The following is a 20,065-nucleotide window of genomic DNA, read 5'->3' as shown; positions in this document are numbered from 1 at the left end:
CATACAATGTCATGGTGTTTGATTCCAAGAAAACTTTAAGAAGTTTTTGAAACACAGTCATAAAGTCAAAGGATGTGAGAGTTTTCTATTTCTCTCACCTTCTGTAAAAAGCTATTTTCTTACATATTTACAGGCCTTCTAAGTAACAGTTCTCATATCCCTTGCAGTGAAGTTGTACATGCTGCTGATGTTCATCCTAAATCTTTTCTCCTGAAATGAAATTATACTCCTCTCTCCTTTTCTAGGTGCTAACAGAATATATCTTCCTATCCTCACACTGATTCACTTAACTGATAAACATTGTCCTCATTGGTCATATAAATCAGTTCCTTTAATTAATTTCTGATAGAAATTGGATCTGAAAATCTTTACATACAGCCACCTCCTCCCCTTCACTTCCTAACTTCCGGCGTCCGTTCGGGGCCTGTTTGTGCCTATAAGGTGCCTCTATGCAAATTAATAGTGGCACGCTCTTTACGTGGATGCAGCACCATGCTATCACTTGGGATTTCAGCCCCCATGCCCCAGTCCGTTCAGCTGGGCGTCCTTATACAATGAACAAGCTTCCCAACCATATGTGGCGATCCAGGTCTTTTTTGCTCTCTCTCATCCCTTTACGAAAATCAGATATGGGCCAGAACTTCTAGAAAGGATATACAGTAAAGCCTGCAAAAACTGAAACCTGTGTAAGGTGGAAACCTGTCAGAGAAGGAAAACTCAAATATTTTCCACTAAAAGGAGCGATGGAAAAGTGGTAAGACTGTACCCTGTCAAAGGTGGAAAACATGTGAGACTTGGAAAACAAGGCATTGCTATTGCGTTCCGGCTCTCACAGGTCTCACTGTAATAAACTTAATTGGAATGAAGTGCAAAAGACTTTGAAGATTTCAAGCTTTTCATAATTATGAGGAGGAATCATTTATATCCAGAAAACAGAATGCCAGTGTTATAATAACAAATATCTCCAAAAGGGAAAAAAAACAAAAAACAAAAAAAGCAAACCTGTTGCCGTGGAGTCAGATTCCATAGCTACCCTGGGGGACAGAGTAGAACTGCCGCATAGAGTTTCCAAGGCTATATATCTTTAGGGAAGCAGATGGCCGCATCTTTCTCCCACAGAGTGGCTGGTGGCTTCGAACCGCTGATCTTTTGGTTAGGAGCCAAGCAGTTTAACCACTGTGCCCCTAGGGCTTCTTAAAGGGAAAATAGGCACAAGAATTCTGAGACCAGGTCCAGGCTTGATTATTAATTTGGGGCATTCCATTTAATGTTTCAGGGCCAGAGCTTTCTTGTCTATCATCTGTCTGTCTGTCTATCATATGTCTATCTTCCCTTTTTAACATGTATTTTGAAGACCTGGAGTGTCATCTTTTTTTGTATGCTTAAAATATATCACATAGAAATAGTCTATTTTTCCTTTTTCAAATTCTGAAATAACACAGGTTTGCAGGTAGACAGGCATGGTTTCAAATCCTGACTATGCTGCTTATTAGCCATGTGGCCTGAGCAAGCCACTCCAACCCTTTGAGTCTCTTTGTCCTTTTCCTGGAAGAGGAAGCAAGTAACCGTTTCAATGGAATGTTGGTAAGACTCGGACGTTGTTAGGCACTTGGTGCCTGAGATCCTGGCTCTTTGCTTTGCTAGCCTAAGATCAGCCGTACGAAACCTCCGTCAGACAGCTCAGCTTTAGTACCTTGTAGAATTAGAATTATTATCATGTCTGTGTTTTATAAATAAGTAAATTTTATACAAAATCTTCATGTTATGAAACTCCTAGGTGAATTTTCAAGGAGCACTATTTTTATGCATATAGTCTGCTTTCATGTAATAAATAGTCTTATGACTATCTTGAGAAACGTAATTTCTTTCTACTAAATTGTTGATTCTTTTCTAAATAAAACAACTGAGATCCTCTTTTTTACTTACGGGGACAGAACAAGAAACTGGCCTTAAATTTCTTGAAAATTGACTCATCAATATTTATTTCTGCCAACTTCAAAGAGATTTATAAGCTGTTTATCAAGCTTTGATAACCAGTTCACACATCAGTGAATTTAGCAAATTCAAAATAAATTACTGGAGAGCCAGAAAATGACGTTCTCACATTCCCAAAGCAATCTCTAAGATCGAGTACTTCCAAGTCTAGTCCTCAGTAAATACCTATTTCCCTTTAAGAAATCCACAGAGGTACCTGATGCATCATATTTCTGTTGGATGAATCTCAGTTGGGGGGGGAGGGGGGGCAAAAATTCCCTCTTTGATTTCCTGAGAAAATCGTAAGTACCTTATATTTGGTAAACTTTTAAAGAAGCAAAATTTATGAGTGTTTTTAAAAAAATTATAATTATTCTGAATGTAATTGATACAAAACTTAATAAAGCAGAAGCAGAGAGCCAATGTTAACAGATTGAACCATGCCCCTCCCCCAAAAAAGATACGTTAATGCTCTAACTTCTGTACCTGTGGATGTGACCCTGTTTAGAAATAGCATTTTTTTGGTCGTTATGTTAATGAAGTCATACCAAAGTGGTGTGCGGCCTAAACCTAATCCCTTCTGGGTAAAAAACTGAAACCCATTGCTGTCAAGTCGATTCCAACTCATAGAGACCCTATCAGACAGAGTAGAACTGCCCCGTGGGGTTTCCAAGGCTGTAAATCTTTAAGGATACAGACTGCCGTATCTTTATCCTGCGGAGCAGCTGATGGGTTCTAACTGGCAAGCTTTTGGTTAGCAGCCCAGCACTTTAACCACTGCACCACCAGGGCTCCTCCTTTTCTGAGTGGTGTCTTAAAAATGGGAAAACAGACACAGACATACACACAGGGGGAAGATACCTTGTGAGAATCTGTCTTCAAGCCAAAGAACACTTGCCCTGGACTACAAACGCTGAAGCAGACCAGGAAGGACATTCGCCTAGAGCTTTCAAAAAGAAGCACTGCTGATGACCTGAATTCAAACTTCTAGCCTCCCAAACTGTGAGACAGTTAAGTTTTGTTCTTTAAGCCACCCACCTGTGCTATTTTGTTAGGGCAACACTAGCAAACTCAGGCAGCCACGGGGCTTCAAGCTGGTTCGTTCTGGTTTCAACCCCTGCTTAGAATGTGCATTTCCCTGCTGACAATTTGCATTTCTGACAAGTTCCCCGGAAGTTATAAAAATCACCTGGGGATCTTGTAAAAATGCAGATTCTGATTCAGTCTATCTGGGGTGGAAATGTGCATTCTCAGCAGGCGTTTGAACCAGAAGAACTTGTTCAAAGCCCTGCAGCCAGTAAGGTGTAGGGGTTGAAAGTAGATGCCCTAAGGTCAGTTTCAAATCTGTCTCCACCACTTGGAGCTATAACTTTGATATATTACTTAATCTCTCCTTGCTTCAGTTTCCTTTTTTGTAAAATGGGACCATAACAATCTGAACATTACAGGATTCTTGTAAGAATAAAATTAACCTTTACTCTTAGATTAGTGTTTGGCACATGGTCAAATCCTATTCTTTATTATCACAATATAATTATTTTTTACTACTTCATTGATTTCTCTGGTGTTTTGAATACTGACGGAGTAAACAGTCTTTTCATTAATGTAGTGTAGAGTTCAAGGAAATATTTAAAATGATTATTTAGTGTAAGTAAACAATTGTCAAGATTTTTATTGGATAAAAAACTGGAATTTTCAGAAAGCATCATACAAGTCTCTAACATGTTTTAATATTAATGAATACATATCGTACCCCCTTGTTAAGAAATCGTTTTTCATTTTGTAAAGAAAATGATGTTTTTTGAAATTCTACTTGTTATTAATATATTTAGTATATTATTTATTAATATAATTAAACACCTTATCAAAGGCACAAGCACACAGGACTTGGGTTAATGTCAACGCCCTAACATCTTCTAACTGGAAAAGATGTTCCCAGGAAACGCAGTTGAACATTGATTCTGTATAATTTTAGGGGAAAAAAACTTTTAAAGTTGTTGGGATCAGGTGTATAATTTCCAATAGGAAAAATTCTCTATTTTTTAAATAGTTAATCTATTTCTTTTACATATGTACCATAATAGAGATTCAGCTGGTTGCATCCAAATTACCTTAGAACACTATGTAATTCAATTCATAAAACCTACCACAACGGAGTGTTAAGGTGAATTGTACACACTCTTGTGCTGTAATTAGACTATATTGTTTAGGAAACTGATGTCTCATCACTTCCTCTTTTATACACCCACATTTAGCTGAATCTGTGGAAAGAAAGCAGAGTAAGTTTTTTATGTTTTTAGATGTCTGAAAATGTAATAAACTTTTAGATGACTTTATATATATATATATAAATTGAAGAGGAAAATTAAAAGAGTAGCCCTGGATTATTTAGGGCAAAGCACAGAGTTTGCCCTATATCTTCTGCAATGTTGTATGTGTTTTCCAAAAAATCACTGTGTCATAGAATTTTGCATAATAAAATAATAGGGATAGTGAGACAAATAAGGATGGGACAAATACTCAAAACTTTAGTCTTAGAAGTACCTATTTAAAATACAATGCCACTGCATTTTTAAATATCTTTAATTCTTAATGAAGTGTACAGTAAATATAGCCCTTGAACTTGACAGATGCCATGAGGTTTGCTTAGTGCAATCAGTGTAGCGCAATGTGTGGGCTTTTGAATTATGAAGAGTTGGCAGAGTACATAAACCTTTTTGAGGCCACAGAACACTTTTAGAATCAGGTAAAGGCTAATATACTCTCTCCATAGAAAAATGACACACATGCGTGTGTAAAATATTGCATATAATTCTGGGGACTTTACAGCTTCTCTGATGCCAGAGGCCTGGGGGTAAAGACCTCTGGGCTAAAGGAAGGACATCATCATCCTCAGGATGAAATGTGATTCCAGAGGTGGTTCCCTAGAGCTTCTGAGAAGAAAGGTTTAAAAATGGCAGTACTTGTTTTGAAATTAGTTTTTGATATGTGAAGTCTGTTCTTTTGATCGTGATACTGATCAGAACTTATAAACTTTAGACATGTAAGAGATTGCAGTTAATCAAATAAGTAGAATCTCTGGAGTGCTCTAGGCTCCATCATATATAAAAAGCCAGGAAGACTGTCTCTGAAGCAAACATTTGTTTAAGGAGTGTTTATTCACATACATCCTTGCACTTGGCTGCCACAAAATAAAAGGCTGTGACCAAAGGGTACAAATCATCTGCTTTACGGAAAAAATCTATGGATGCTTGGGCAAAAAACTTCATTGAAAGTAGATTCATAATGTGTTTGAAGATACTGTTTTTACCTTTGCCTAATTTTTGTTTACCTTATGTGGTGGATTCATGTTGAAACTGTGATGAGCATGCTAATCATATTGGTTGTCTTTTCTAAGAAATAAGAGTAACTTGACAAGAGAAGGGAAAGGCGTAACAGTTTAAATCAGTAGCAATTGAAAGAAGAAAATATAGGCAAAATAAAAGCTCAGAAAGTATCCAAAGTAGGCTAACCAAAAATAGAAAAATCTATAAACTAATAAAGAAGAAAAGGGCAATTCATTAGCCCATTGTAAGATCATATAGTCAAACTCACCATTCTCTGCAGAAATAAAGGTGGTCATATTTCATATTATTAAATTTTACTTTATGGATTTCGGCCCATTCTGCAATCAGAGTTATTATCCATAAAACTGATAAATAAGTTGGGGTATATCAAGGCTTACAAGAGAGGCCTCACATTCATTAGAAAACCTAATCCAGAGACCTTGTTTAGCTATTAGCAATTCTAGAGGGCACAAGCTAAATGTTAATTTAGAATTTTATCACAAGTTTAACTACTATTCTACTTCTGAGGAAAATCAGGTTCAGCATCAAAACTTTGAAAAGCACCTGGAACGCTTATAAAGAAGAACAATTTTAATTGAGGGAAACTTTACATGGATAAACATATGTTAGTCTCCAATTATATTGTTTGATTTTAAAAAAATTTAATTTTATGATTTTTACTTAAAGGTAACAATATTTTGTCTCATAATTAAATATGTTTTATTACAGAATAACTTATTGCACTGATTTATATTGTCCTTGATCTAAAGTAACCAATATTCTTTTGTTATCTTAAAAAGATATCATTATACTGAGCTTGTGTTAAAGGTGACAGGAAAATTTGGAAGTGGATAATGTTAATAATTGAATAGCACGATAAACATAACTAACACCACTGAATTGTACACGAGAATGTTGAAATGGCAAATGACTTGTTACGTATGTATTTACTACAATAAACAAAGACTAAAAAAATTAGTTCTATCAGCATTTATTGACCACCTACTTTAAATAAGGCACTCTACTGATACAGAAAATACAGAAATGAGATAGAATTATTTAGGGAACTCGTTTTCTTATATAGAGAGGAAAATATGCAGGGACAAGTACATTATATTCGGTGATAAATATATGCCTAGAGGAGAGTGGGAACACATTCATGCTTATGGCAATTTTCTTTGTTCAAAAGTTCTCTCAACAACCTCTGCTGAGTGTTGACTCTGTGCCAGGCACTATTCTAGACGTTGAAAATTCAGCATTTAGCAAAACAGACAAAAATTCCTGCCCTCACAGAGCTTTCCTTCTGAAAGGGAAGGTGAGATTAATCATAAAAATAAGTATGTTATAGAGTCTATTGTTGTTAAGTGCCATCGAGTTGATTCCAACTCATAGAGACCCCATGTGACAGAGTAGAATTGCCCCATAGAGTTTCTTAGGCTGTAATCTTTATGGGAGCAGATCATGAGGTCTTTCCCCCATGGAGCTGCTGGATGGGCTTGAACCTCCAACCTTTTTGTTAGCAGTCAAGTGCTTAACCATTGCACCACCAGGGCTCCTTACAGAGTTTCTTAGAAGGTGATAAATGCTATGGAGACAAAGCAGTAGTGGAGCTGGGAGATAATGTGTGTGCACAGATTTGTATACAGGTGATAAGAGTAGTCACACTGAGAATGTAAAATTTGAGCAACCCTTGAAAGAGATAAGGAAGTAAATCATGCAGTTATCTGGGGATGGACATTTTAGACTAAAAGAGCAGTAAGTACAAAGGCCCAGAGGCTAGTGACATACCTGAGATGTTTGAGGAAAATTAAGGAGACCAGTGTGATGGGGTAAGGGAACAAGTTATGAGATGAGGTCTGAGAGGGAATGGTGAGATCCAGTAGGGCCTTCAGGTCATTGTAAGGATTTTAGCTTTTACTTTGAGTAGGATGGAGATTCACTGGAAAATTTTAACAGAACTGACATTGTTTGTTGTGTATTTTATCATGGCTATTCTGACTGCTGCGTTGAAAATAGATTGTATGGGCCGAAGGTAGAAGTAGGGAGATAGGCAACTATTGAAACAGTGTGGTAGCAGTGGAGGTGGTGACGTGATCATATTCTGGATTTATTCTGGAGGTACACCCAAAAGGAATACCTGAAGGATTGGATGTGGGATGTGAGAAAAAAAGAGGAGTTAAGTAAATATCTGGAAAGATGAGGTTACCCTTAACTGAGGTGAGGAGATCTGTGAGTGAGTGGAATAGGTGCTGGGAAAGATCAGGTGCTCAGTTTTGAACATGTTAAAGATGACACACTGTCTTGGTTTGAGTTCTCTAGAGAAACAGACTCAGTGATATGTATGTATGTGTGTGTGTTCCTTAGCACTTAACCATGCACCACCAGGGCTCCTTATAGAATCTGTTCGAAGGTGATAAATGCATACCTTAAGGAAATCCTCTTGCAACTGACTGATTGATTACATTAGATTACAGTAAGGAAGGTTATTGCATTACATTGCATTAGATTACATTATGTAACAGCAACTAGTCTAGTATTTGGCCAAACCACTGGGAATCATAGTGTGCCAGGCTGACACACAACATTAACCATCACAGATGCCAATTAGATTTCAAGTGGATATATTGAGTCCAGAGTTTAGGCTAGAGATAGAAATTTGGAAATCATGAGCATATGAATGGTGTGTAAACTATGAGAATGGTCATGAGAGGCAATCAAGGGAGGAAATGTAATGAGAGAAGAGAAGAGGACAAAATGACTGGGTCTTGGGGAATACCAACATTAGGAGGCTAGGGCGAAGAGAAACCAGTAAAGGAAAATGAGAAAGAGGGCCTGAGAAAGGGGGAACCCTTGGAAAGTGTAGTAACCCGAAGTGAGGGAACTATTTCAAGGAGTAGGAAGTATCATTTCAAATGCTGCTGATAAATCTAGAGTAATAAATGATCTTTGGATTTAGCAATGGGATGGACTTCATTGCTGGTCCTGAGCCTTCTGAAAACTCTTTTCAGTTTTCTTTGTTGTTATTTACCACTGTACTCAACTGTTGATCGAGATCAGTGGATGTGACGAGGCCAGGGAATATGTGGTCTTCTCAGATTGCAGGTGGCTCATTCTTAGCCAGTGTTGCAAGAATCAGTCTTACTCCCAGATAAGCATAAATGATAGTGCTTCATAGGAAATACACAAGAAGTGTCTGGAATAAACATAAAATTAACTCTATAGGACTTGCCTCGAATTTTCTATAAAATAACATAAGCATCATACTATATGGCCATGGTATGGTGGTTTACTCAAGTTAGTTTATCACTGCAAAAGTGAGGAAACCGAGTCGCACACCTTTTATAGGTACAACACGTTGATTTGCAAATAAGAGTATCAAGTATCATGATTACTGTGTATTTCAAAGGAGCTGAATCCAATTATCCAGTTTTCCTTTTTTTTTTCTCCCCAAAATTTGGTCAATCTCTTCTTATAGAAGTAAGCACCTTATGAAAAATAACAATCCATCAGTGAAAAGAATAATAACATGATATACTAAGCTAGAGATTTAGAATTCAAGCTCTCCAAAATGAAAATGTCATCTCAAGATCCATGTTGAAATAATTGTAATGATTCTTGCAATTTTCATGCCAGAAGGAGAAATATGTTGCAAGGTTGAATTTATAAAGTTATGGAAGACTGGCCGCTAGGGAGCAGAATAATTCCTCTTTACATAGAAACTGATGGGTGGCAGTTCTATGGCCCAAGGTTTTAATCAGGTGGAGAAGATGACACTGTCAATAAAACAAAGTTATTGTTGCAGTCCTTCCTGCTATGGTCTATTTACTGTTCTTTAAACTTACATTCCTTGGATGTGCTGACTTCTTAGATGCTCCAAAGCCTGGCCATCTGAATTCTGAAACATTATCCTTCACAAATCTCCAGCATTCTCCAGAGAAAAGATCTAAGGCAGATTTTAGCTGCTTTGACTACAAACATCAATTCTTTTTCTGAAACCAGGCTAGTAGATTTGGCATTTCATCCGCACATTCTGGCTCTGCTGTAAGAAAAGATCTTTTATTTCAAAATATAAATTAGTGATTTGCAAACCTGGCTGATGATCAGTCACCTTTTAAAAATTACAGCTTACAAGCCCACCAGCCAAGAGTCAATCTCTAAGATGGTCCCAGATGATTTTGACTTGTCATATTTGAGAACCACTGACTTAAACTGCCTCTCTGTGTCCTCAAGGAATATATATTCAGATAAGTTATTTGGGGTGGCGGGGCAGAGGTGGTCTTCATGTAAATACAGAGCAAATGTAAATTGTGTAGAGGCAGAAAAAGGTGGAGAAATATTTTTCATTAAAAAAGGGCTGAAACAATGAACATAACAGATATACATACTCAAATGAAAGTACAAAATGCATTCCAAAGTAAAATGAACTTTTTTGGATTATCTGTTATTTTGGATTATTAACAACACCATTGTATGAGCCCAGAGGATAGAAGACTATACTTGAAAACAACATTTCCCCTGTTCTCATTTCCAGATGGTCCTCTATTACAGAATACAGTAAGCAAAAGATGTATGCAGAATGAACAAATGAGCACTATCAACCCTATTTACATTGTGGACGTCAGTCAGTCACCAGTTGAAATGTATAATTGTCTTTCTTTCAGATCAAGTTTTCCCACCTCTAAAATTTGTCAGATACTACAGTTATACCAGCTGCATAGTTACATTTTTCCAAAAAAAAAAAAGAAAGGCACCGAACTACTGTGGCTTGCTTTCTGAAGCAGTGTTGGTGACTGTCAGCTGGTTTTTGTTTTCTTTAATTGGTGAAAAGTCACATCAAAAGATGAAATAGAATCCAACCCGAAAAGATTGGACCCCAAAAATCACTGCTCAAACTACTAATTTGAAATGCTCAGAATGTTTTCTCTTCATTTGCCTTCCCCCAACAGACCACTCAATCTTTAATGGCATTTGCTGTACATCATACAAAAGGACCTGTAGGCTGAAGTGAATACAGCTCTGTATATAACCAAAATGTAAATCTGGAAAATAGATTATGACTGCATATCACTTAACAAAGATTTGACAGAACACCCTCAGACTTAGGCCAAGATCCAACAGTACTTTTATTTCAAAGGAATAGACCTTCAGGGAACCCTTCTCCCTAAATCCATTCTCAGACAAAGGGCAAAGAACATTCAACAGGGAGGGTCAAAATGAAACAGAGGGAATTATTTCCAGAATGGACTAGTTACAAACAGGAGCAAACTGGACTCTTGACTCACCATTTTAATACTGGCATTTAATCATGCCAACTCTAACAGATTAAAACCTGTACACATGACAAAGTGGAAAAAGTCCCCAAATGCAATAGTTTTATCAAATGAACATACCGAGAATTACTACAGTTAACATTACCACCATAAAAACAGTGGCAAACGGATTTGGCACCACATTTACGAAGTGAGAGCTTGCAGTGTTAATACACTTTAGGTGTCTCCCAACAGGAAAGGCCGTGGAAGATGGAAAACAAGGGCAGCCTTTACAAAACTCCCTGTGACTGAGACAAGCACACAAGAATCAAAGTGTCCAGTGTAGTAGATACGTGGCAGCAAAGTCGTTTGTTCTGTTTGGAATCTAGCAATTTGCATTTCTAATTGGCATCTGCTCTGGGAGTGTCTGTACTCCAGAAGCTGGCTTTATCATACTATACCAGTATTTACCTAGTAATTTGGTAATCAGCATAAACCAGGTTAATCTTCTACCATAAGCTTAAAAAAAAAAAGAAAGAAAAAGAGAGGTGGAACTTTATTGCAGAACTCTCAGTGTAATTTCCATTTAGAAACCATAATGGTACTTTGAGTAGGAGAGTAACATAAATTTTATCCAAAAAAGCTATAATTATAGCCCTAAGAACTGGAAAGAATTGTAAATAATTACAGATATATTCTGACCATACCAAGAGTTAAAAACAAAGAGTTCCTACTAAGAGGGACATTCGAAGATGATCTGGTCACATCATGTGCGGAGTTAGCATTGTTTGTGTTTTAATAAAGATTACGACTGCCCCGTAGAGTTTCCAGGGAGCAGCTGGTGGATTCAAACTGCCAACCCCTTGGTTAGTAGCTGTAGCTCTTAGCCACTGTGCCACTAGGGTTCCAAAGATTCTTTTGCAAACCAAAAAATAAAATTTAGTAAAGTTATTCTTTTCTTGATGAAAGAAAAACAACTTTTAAAATGAACTACTCGTGGTTTGTTAAGAAGAAGAAAAAAAAGAGTAAGCTACACATTGAAGTTCTGGAATACAGCACCTCAACTTCACAACTACCCTAAACATTTGAGATCATGAAACCCAAGTGATAGCTTGATGATTGAAATACTTTACAGTTGTTCCAGTTCCAATGTCTGACTTTATCATCTCTATCAATTAAAAGTTCCCTAATCCAGAAGATTGTGCTAAACAATGCTAAGATTCTGCATGCTGCTGCCACTGCGTGGTCCCATTCTTGCTTTTAGCTATCCCATGAGACAGCAAAAGATTGGTCTCAACATTCCACACTGCAGTAACTTTTACTAATATTCATGCTCTTTAATAAAGTCCACATTCCCTTAAGTTGTTTTTAATGATGACATCTGTAACAGCATCAAAAACAAACTGCACATTCTTGGTATCTGTGTGTAAAAGCAGTGTGGGGGTCAGTGTCTGACCTCCTCCAACCCCGCAAGGGGGATGGAGAACCAAGATCAACAGCGCAAGGCTGACTCCCATGAGGTGGAAGCCAGACAAGCCTCCTCTCTCTGCCATCCTAATTCTGACACCATCTGTCCCTCCCACAACACTCTCTACTGGGTTTGATAATTCATTGCAATGGCCACACAGAACCCACAGACCATACTCACAATTATGAGGTATATTAGGGAAGCAACAGTTACAATTCAGGCTTGATGACATTCAGGATACAGTTCTTCCATCAGGATAGCCTCTCTCCAGCTGTGCTTGCAGCCATGCCTCTCCCTCGTCCTCAGTCTCTGCCCAGAGGCACTCAGCTTTCTCTCTCCATGGGCTGGGAAGCCCACCACACCATCCTCTGCTGCCAGGTCTCTCCTGCTGGTGGTGGATTCCTCCCCGCTGCTCTGCAGTTGGCTCTCTTTTAAGGCAAAACTGACCAATCCTCATGGTAGGCCACAATTAGCCCATCACACAGTCACCTGGTTGGGAGTTACAAGCCCATGGCTAGAAAGACCACACACAAAAGTAATTAATCACACAGCTCTGGGGCACAGGTGAAGTGGGTATAGATCTCCTTGGTACCTTCTGTTCAGATCTTCAAACTGTCACTGAATGTAAGCAGCTGACTCTTCATGTTTTTTGGAACCTGTGTATTCTGGATAACAGATAGTTAATGGACTCCTCCTTAGTTTTTCCTCAAAAGGGTCTTTCTTGTTGAGGAAGAGAATGATTGAAGTGGCTGTAAACCATTTGTTGTTACAAATGCTGTCAGTTTCATGAGTTCATGCCTTCAGTTCATCTCCTCATCCTCAGCCAGAACAAGGTCATAATCACCGAGGGCCACACAGAAGATAATTGCTGTCACTCTCCCAAAATGGTGAATCCACTTTTTTCATTATCTTTGACCATCTACATCAAACGTCTTGAAGTATAGGTCTTTGAAGGTGAAATGCGTTTCCACAATGCCTGTGGTATTCACTGTTGTACAAAGGACGTCTTGCTGAGTTGGAATATAGTTGGTTAGGGATAGTCTGTCCAAATCATTTAGGTAATATGAAGCAAAATTGTTGAGTTGATAGTCCCTGGAGCTACTGAAGCAAGCATGCTCCCCCATCTCGCCATAACCGTTTAATCACTCCTGCAAGTTCTGGAGTCATGACTCCTTCAACACTGCCAGATAAAATAAATAATTTCGGAGCATCACCTGCTCTGGCAGCTTCCCCAAAGTCAACCCTTAGCCGTCCCATGGCTCTTATAATTGAATTGATGGGCTGTATTGCCGTAGACCACTACTTTATATTGTTTACATTCTTGCTCTGAGTGGCCATCCTCGTGAATGATTTTCATCAGTTTCACGATGGGCTTTTACCAGATTCTCCAGCACTGAGCAGCAGCAGCAGCTTTAGTCATTTGGCTGCTTTTTCCTCATCCTCTGGCAAGTTACTGTCAATCATCCTGCTCCGTCCATCGCTGCCTTGTCTTCAGCCCATGGCTTTGGTAGGAGAGGGTACTGGATCCAGGCTTGGTTACCATCGTGTGACTGCAGCTCCAGTGGCTGAAACAGCATCTACTTCTGGGTTGCATCCCTCTCTATCCTCTGTTTTCCTCTTGTCTTTTAAAACCTTGAAGAAGTATGAGGACAAAAGAACCAGGTTCTCTGCGATCATGGAGCCTAAATACAGGACAAAAACATTGGTCTATATGGCAGCAGATGACATGTACCTGATGCATGTCTTCCAGGGGCCTTATTAGGAAATGCAGACTTGCTAAAAAAAAAAAAAAAAAGCCAAAAAAATGATAAATTATGGGCAAGAAATAGGCCAGTTGAGGCAGAATTTCCAGTAACTCCATTTATGATTCTTATGAATCAAGATGCACATTATTGATGAACACAACTCATATTCTGACCATTAATTCAAAACAGGACCCAGAAGCTGGATAAGCTTTGTGGCTTTTTATTAATTTATATTGGTAAAGAATATTAATATTATAACTAAAGAGTGTTTGTTATATGAAAATAAACCATGAATTTCAGCCATTCCCACTCATGAAACTTCTCATGTAATACTCTTACCAGAGAAGAACCAATATACCATATTTCTGGATTATTTTGTTTAATGACAATAAGAATACTTTAATTGAATTACCTACATTAAATGCAATTCAGTAATTTATAGGATCCAAATTATATAATCTACAATTCTAAAGTATCATACTAACAATTATAACCATTCAAAATTCCCACGAGCTATTGAATAGAATAAAAGAATAAGCCTAAAAGGGACAAAATAAAATATTTTAATTGAGAGAGACAAAAGGTTTTGCTGTTGTCCTATATATTATAAATAGTTTCAATGGAAGGTGAATCATCTCAGAAGGTGACCCATTAGTGTTTCCAGATTATGTGGACAGAAGAGGGAATCTAGTGGTTGATGTTGAGGTATTTCTTGTTGCCGGTAGAATGCAGAGCTTGGTGAACCCAGGAAGATTCTTGGCTGAGAGGATTCTTGGGAAGCTTCCTCCATACATTCCAAAGCTGTGGGGAGCACAGGGTGTCTTCTTGTCAGGAACTTCCTCCTGGGACCCTTGTTCAGCCTCTGATCTCTGACGACCAGAGGACAGGGTGAAGTACCAGAGCCTGGGCTCGCTGCTCTTGCTATCAGGTGGGAGGGTTGAAGGAGAGGAAGCTGTTGAGCTTCTGCCTGCGTGAGGAGCACCAAGCCAAACTCTGTCTCAGCGTAGTGGAGGTCTTGGTGACTTGGGCTGGAGTTGACCAGACTGGAGGGACCCTGGGGGTTGACAGCCGATTGACACTGGGCACTGGGTGCTTTGTGCCTGCGCATCTCAGCCTGATGCTCCTCCTTCCTCAGGAATCTGGTCGTCCGGAGGATTCCTGGTTGTGTTCTTGAGCCTCAGCCAAATGCCCCACTTGGAATGTCAGGGACAGAAGGATATGTATGCATTTGTTTCCTTTAAGTTGTCCGGGTTTCTCTCAGCTGATAGAGCTTTTGTCCCAATATCATGCTCTCTTCTCTCCTGGGCATCAAGAAGGCTTTGATAATACTGAGTTATTCTTTTAGATTTTTTGTGAGTAATTTCTGCTTTAATTTCATAAGTGTGCATGTCTTTACAGGCAAGGATGATGATTTCTCCTCTATCTCTCTGGAGTATATTCTCTCAAAATTGCACATTGAATAAAAGTGTGTGTGTGTGTTTCCTTGTTTCACTTCAAAAAGGACTTTCTACTTCTCCCTTTCTAACTGGGCATTTTCTGATTAGAGGACAGTTTTCTTGGTTTGTAGTGTTATGGTATGATTTTTAAATGTAGAGATTATTTTAACCTCTTCAATTAATTTCTTTCACAGTTGTTTTCTTTTTTCTTTGGGAGTTTGTAAATTGCTGTTTAATGTAGTGAAATAAATCAACATTCTTGAATTCATGGTCTAAGAAGTCTCCATTTCTTGATGTTCTTTGGAACATCCAATTCCACATTCGCATTGTCTATATTGACTTCTAAGAACAGCAGCCCAGTCACTTATTTTAGGAAACGTTCCCCTGGGGCATTAATCTGTCTTTATTATTAAGCATTTTCTTCATAGGCAGTTGTTAATGAATTGAATTGTGTCCCTCAGAAATATGTGTTGTAACTCCTAACCCGTGTACCTGTGATTATAATTCCATTTGGGGATGGGTTTGCTTTGTTATGTTAATGAGGCAGTATTAGTGTAGGGTATATCTTGAGTCAGTCTCTTTTGAGATATAAAAGGAGCAGGTTAAGAAAGCAGAGATGGGGGAAGATAGATGCCCCACCACATGAAGGTCACGAAGGAATCAAGGAACAAGGACATTCCCCTAGAGCAGACAAAGAGAGAAAGCCTTCCACTTGAGCCAGTGCCCTGGATTTGGAATTCTAGCCTCCTACACAGTGAGAGGAAACCCTGGTGGTGTAGTGGTTAAGACCTACAGCTGCTAACCAAAAAATCAGCAGTTTGAATCCACCAGTTGCTCCTTGGAAACCCTGTGGGGCAGTTCTACTCTGTCCTCTAGGGTCGCTATGAGTTGGAATCGACTCAATGGCAATGGGTTTTTTTTTTAAACAGTGAGAAAATAAGTTTCTATTTCTTAAAGCTACCCACTTGTGGTATTTCTGTCATAGCAGCACTAGATAACTAAGATAGCAGTTTAGAGTGTTCTGAGATTTATTTTCTCTTTAATAATTTTGCCTACTCTTTCCTTCCATTTTGAGATTCTTGTGAGAGCATATTTGTGCTTCTGTGAATGTTGAACTTTTCCACAAAACCTCTGTTAGTGCTGTCTGTAACTGCTCTCCATTCCTCTAATGTGTTCTCAACCATTTTTTGGTTACAGCTACTTAATATTCAATTTACTTTGGTATGTCTTCTAAGGACTTAGTCTTGCTTGTAATGTCACTCATCAGCCCTACTTTTTGTAAACAGGTAGATGGTTTTTCTTTTCATGCTTTTTAAAGTAAGTGTCTATTTTAAGGTCAAGAGTTGTAGCTTTCCAGTTCTTTATTCACGGATTCCATGTTTACTATTTCTGATAGATTGTTCCTGAATTTGACTTCTAGTTGGTTTAAGGTCTCTAAATTCTCTTTCAATGTGATGAAACTTCTCAGCAATTTGGTGTCTTTTGTCAAGAAGTTCTGACATCCCAGTGGCCAGTTTTTTGTGTCTCCTAGCATGTGTTGTTAGGTGCTGTCGAGTTGGTTTCAACTCATAGCGACCCTGTGTACAACAGAACAAAACATTGCCTGGTCCTGCGCCATCCTCACAGTTGTTGCTATGTCTGAGCCCATTGTTGCAACCTCTACGTCAGTCCATCTTGTTGAAGGTCTTCCTCTTTTTTTCTGAACCTCTACTTTACCAAGCATGATGTCCTTCTCCAGGGACTGGTCTCTCCTGATAACATGTCCAAAGTAGATCAGATGAAGACTAGCCATCCTCACTTCTAAGAAGCATTCTGGCTGTACTTCTTCCAAGACAGATTTGTTCATTCTTCTGGCAGTCTATGGTATGTTTAATATTCTTTGCCAGCACCATAGTTCAAAGGTATCAGTTCTTCTTCGGTCTTTCTTATTCATTGTCTAGCTTTCACATGCATGTGAAGCAATTGAAAATACTATGGCTTGGGTCAGGTACACCTTAGTCCTCAAAGTGACATCTTTGCTGTTTAATACTTTAAAGAGGTCTCTTGGAGTAGATTTGCCCAATGCAATACATAGTCTGATTTCTTTTTTTTGGTAAATGAATATTTTTATTTTTTTATTGTACTTTAGATGAAGGTTTACAGAGTAAACTAGCTTCTCATTAAACAATTAATATGCATATTGTTTTCTGACATTGGTTGCTGACTCTACAACATGTCAACACTCTCCCCTTCTTGATTTTGGGTTCCCCATTACCAGCTTTCCTGTCCCCCTCTGCCTTCTCGTCCTTGCCTCTGGGTTGATGTGCCTATTTAGTCTCGTTTTGTTTTATGGGCCTGTCTAATCTTTGGCTGAAGGGTGAACCTCAGGAGCGACTTCATTACTAGCTAAAAGGGTGTCTGGGAGCCATACTCTCAGAGTTTCTCCAGTCTCTGTCAGACCAGTAAGTCTGGTCTTTTTTTTAAGTTATAATTCTGTTCCACATTTTTCTTCAGCTCTGTTCGGGACCCTCAATTGTGATCCCTGTCAGAACAGACAGTGGTGGTACCTGGGCACCATCTAGTTGTGCAGGACTCAGTCTGGTGGAGGCTGTGGTAGTTGTCATCTATTAGTCCTTTGTTCCAGACAAGGTGAGACCAGTGGAGTATCTTAGGTGGCCACTCAAAAGCTTTTAAGACCCCAGACGCTACTCACCAAAATAGAATGTAGAACATTTTCTTTATAAACTATGTTATGCCAATTGAGCTAGATATTCCCCAAGACCATGGTCCCCACAACCCTCAGCCCAGTAATTTGGTCCCTGAGGGCGTTGTTTGATTTCTTGACTGCTGCTTCCGTTGATTGGGGGTCCAAGTAAAATGAAATCCTTGACAATTTCAATGATTTTCTGCGTCTTCTGGCATAGTTATGAAAATGTTTAAAAATAAAGCTGTCAATATGAGCATAAAAGTCACCATCTCCTACAGCATTCCTTGGAAATGGGGGACTGACGCATGGTCCTCTGGCAGCACTGCCTCTGTCTGACATAGGACCTCTAATATCAGCATCATGCAGAGGATCACAGCAGTTAGCAGACCATCCTTGGCTCCTGAGGCCACTGCTGTGTTGCCTTAGGTTGCCAGGACCCTGTCACCACAACAGTCAACAGAGCCCACACGAATGAGCAATCTGTCCAGAACCTCCCTGGTGCCTGGCAACCAGGGCATACCTCAGTGGAGGTGAGAAAGGGGAAAAGTAAAATTGTACCTTCCAACCTTCCCCACATTGGCCCACAAAGTCTGTGATCTTATCACATAAAGCTGGGGATATGGGCTAGTCTCTGTAGGTCAGAGACGATGGCCTGTGGCTTTGGCTACTCTAGATGCTTACTGGTTGCCTCAAAAACTAAGGAGATAATTTTTTCACACTTGTAACCATTCTGGGTTACTGATTGGGAAATTCCACAGCACAAGATTTGCAGGCTGCCAATACTGGCTTTTGATCCCCTTTCTCTTCAATAAACTTTTCTTTCTGTGGCCTTGGAGTCTAAATCCAGCCTAGATTGATCAGAGCAGGTTCCAACTCTCAGAGTCCTCTTTATTTAGTATCCAGCTAGCATTTAGTGTGGGGAAGGGTATGAGACAGGTAATGATGGGCTCTGAACTGGGTTTCAAGTCACTTCACTAATTTCACTTTAAACAACTAAGGAAGGAGTAGTTGGAATTTACAAATCTTTACATATACGTGTACTACTTCTTAACTGTGTGATCTTTTGATTCACATTTTTCTCTGCTGTGTGCTCACACAGGGGCTACTTTGGTCAGAAGGGCTGGTGGCTTATACCTATCTCTTTAGCAATCGTCTTTTATCTTTTTAATTTTATTGTGATAAAATACAATAAAACAAACAATGCCATTTTAGAGTGCACAATCCAATGACGTTAATTACACGCACGATGTTGTACAACCATCATCACTATGTATTTCCAAATATTTTTATCACTCCAAACAAAAACTCTATACTTATTAAGCAATAATTCACCACTCTTCCTTCCCCACAAAATAAACACTGCTTTTGTCTCTATACATTTCCTGATTCTAGATATTTCGTATAAGTGAGATCACACAATGTATGTTCTTTGGTGTCTGAATTATTTCATGTAGTGTAATGTTTTCAAAGATCATTCATATTTTAGCATGTATGAGAACTTCACTCCATTTTATTGCTGAATATTATTCCATTATATATACCACATTTTGTTTATCTAGTCATGTGTTGATATACTTTTGGGTAGTACCACTTTTTGGCTATTGTGAATAATAATACTGCAGTGAAGATTAATGTACAAGTATCTGTTTGAGTCTCTGCTTTCGTTTCTTTTGAATATATACTTTGGAGTGGAATTACTGGGTCATCTGATGATTCTATGTCTAAATTTTTGAGGAATTGCTAAACTGTTTTCTATAGCAGCTGTACATTCCCACCAGCAATGGAGGAGTGTTCCAGTTTCTACCATATCCTTGACAGTATCTTTTTTTTTTTTTAATATATAAAACAGCAATCCTAGTGGGTTGTAAGTGGTACTAATTATGGTTTTGATTTGCATTTTTTGCGTTTTCCTAATGACTAAAGATGCTGAACATCTTTTCATGTGCATATTGGGCATTTGTGTATCTTTTTTGGTGAAATGTTTATTCAAGTTCTTTGCCTGTTTTTTAACTGGATGATTTGACTTTTGTTTTGTTGTAAGAATTCTTTACATATTCTGAATATTAAAACCTTAATAGATATATAGTGTCTAAGTGTTTTCTTCCATTCTGTAAGCTGTCTGTTTTTACTTTCTTTTTTTTTACTGATGTAATTAAATGAAGTTTACATTTCAAGTTAGTC

General features: G+C 38.5%; 1 protein-coding gene and 1 pseudogene across 1 annotated transcript in view; one reads left to right on the top strand and one right to left on the bottom strand.

The window, feature by feature from the left end:
* GPC5 (glypican 5) overlaps positions 1-20,065 on the top strand; it is a 1,611,475-nt gene that overhangs the window by 331,924 nt on the left and 1,259,486 nt on the right. The window lies entirely within an intron of this gene.
* LOC101351303 (guanine nucleotide-binding protein G(k) subunit alpha-like) lies at positions 11,887-13,484 on the bottom strand (annotated as a pseudogene).

The sequence above is a fragment of the Trichechus manatus genome, unplaced genomic scaffold, assembly GCF_000243295.1.
Source record: "Trichechus manatus latirostris isolate Lorelei unplaced genomic scaffold, TriManLat1.0 scaffold00013, whole genome shotgun sequence".
In the NCBI taxonomy this organism is placed as follows: Eukaryota; Metazoa; Chordata; class Mammalia; order Sirenia; family Trichechidae; genus Trichechus; species Trichechus manatus.
Note: the sequence above shows the minus strand (reverse complement) of the source record. Positions and strands in the feature narration are given on the sequence as shown.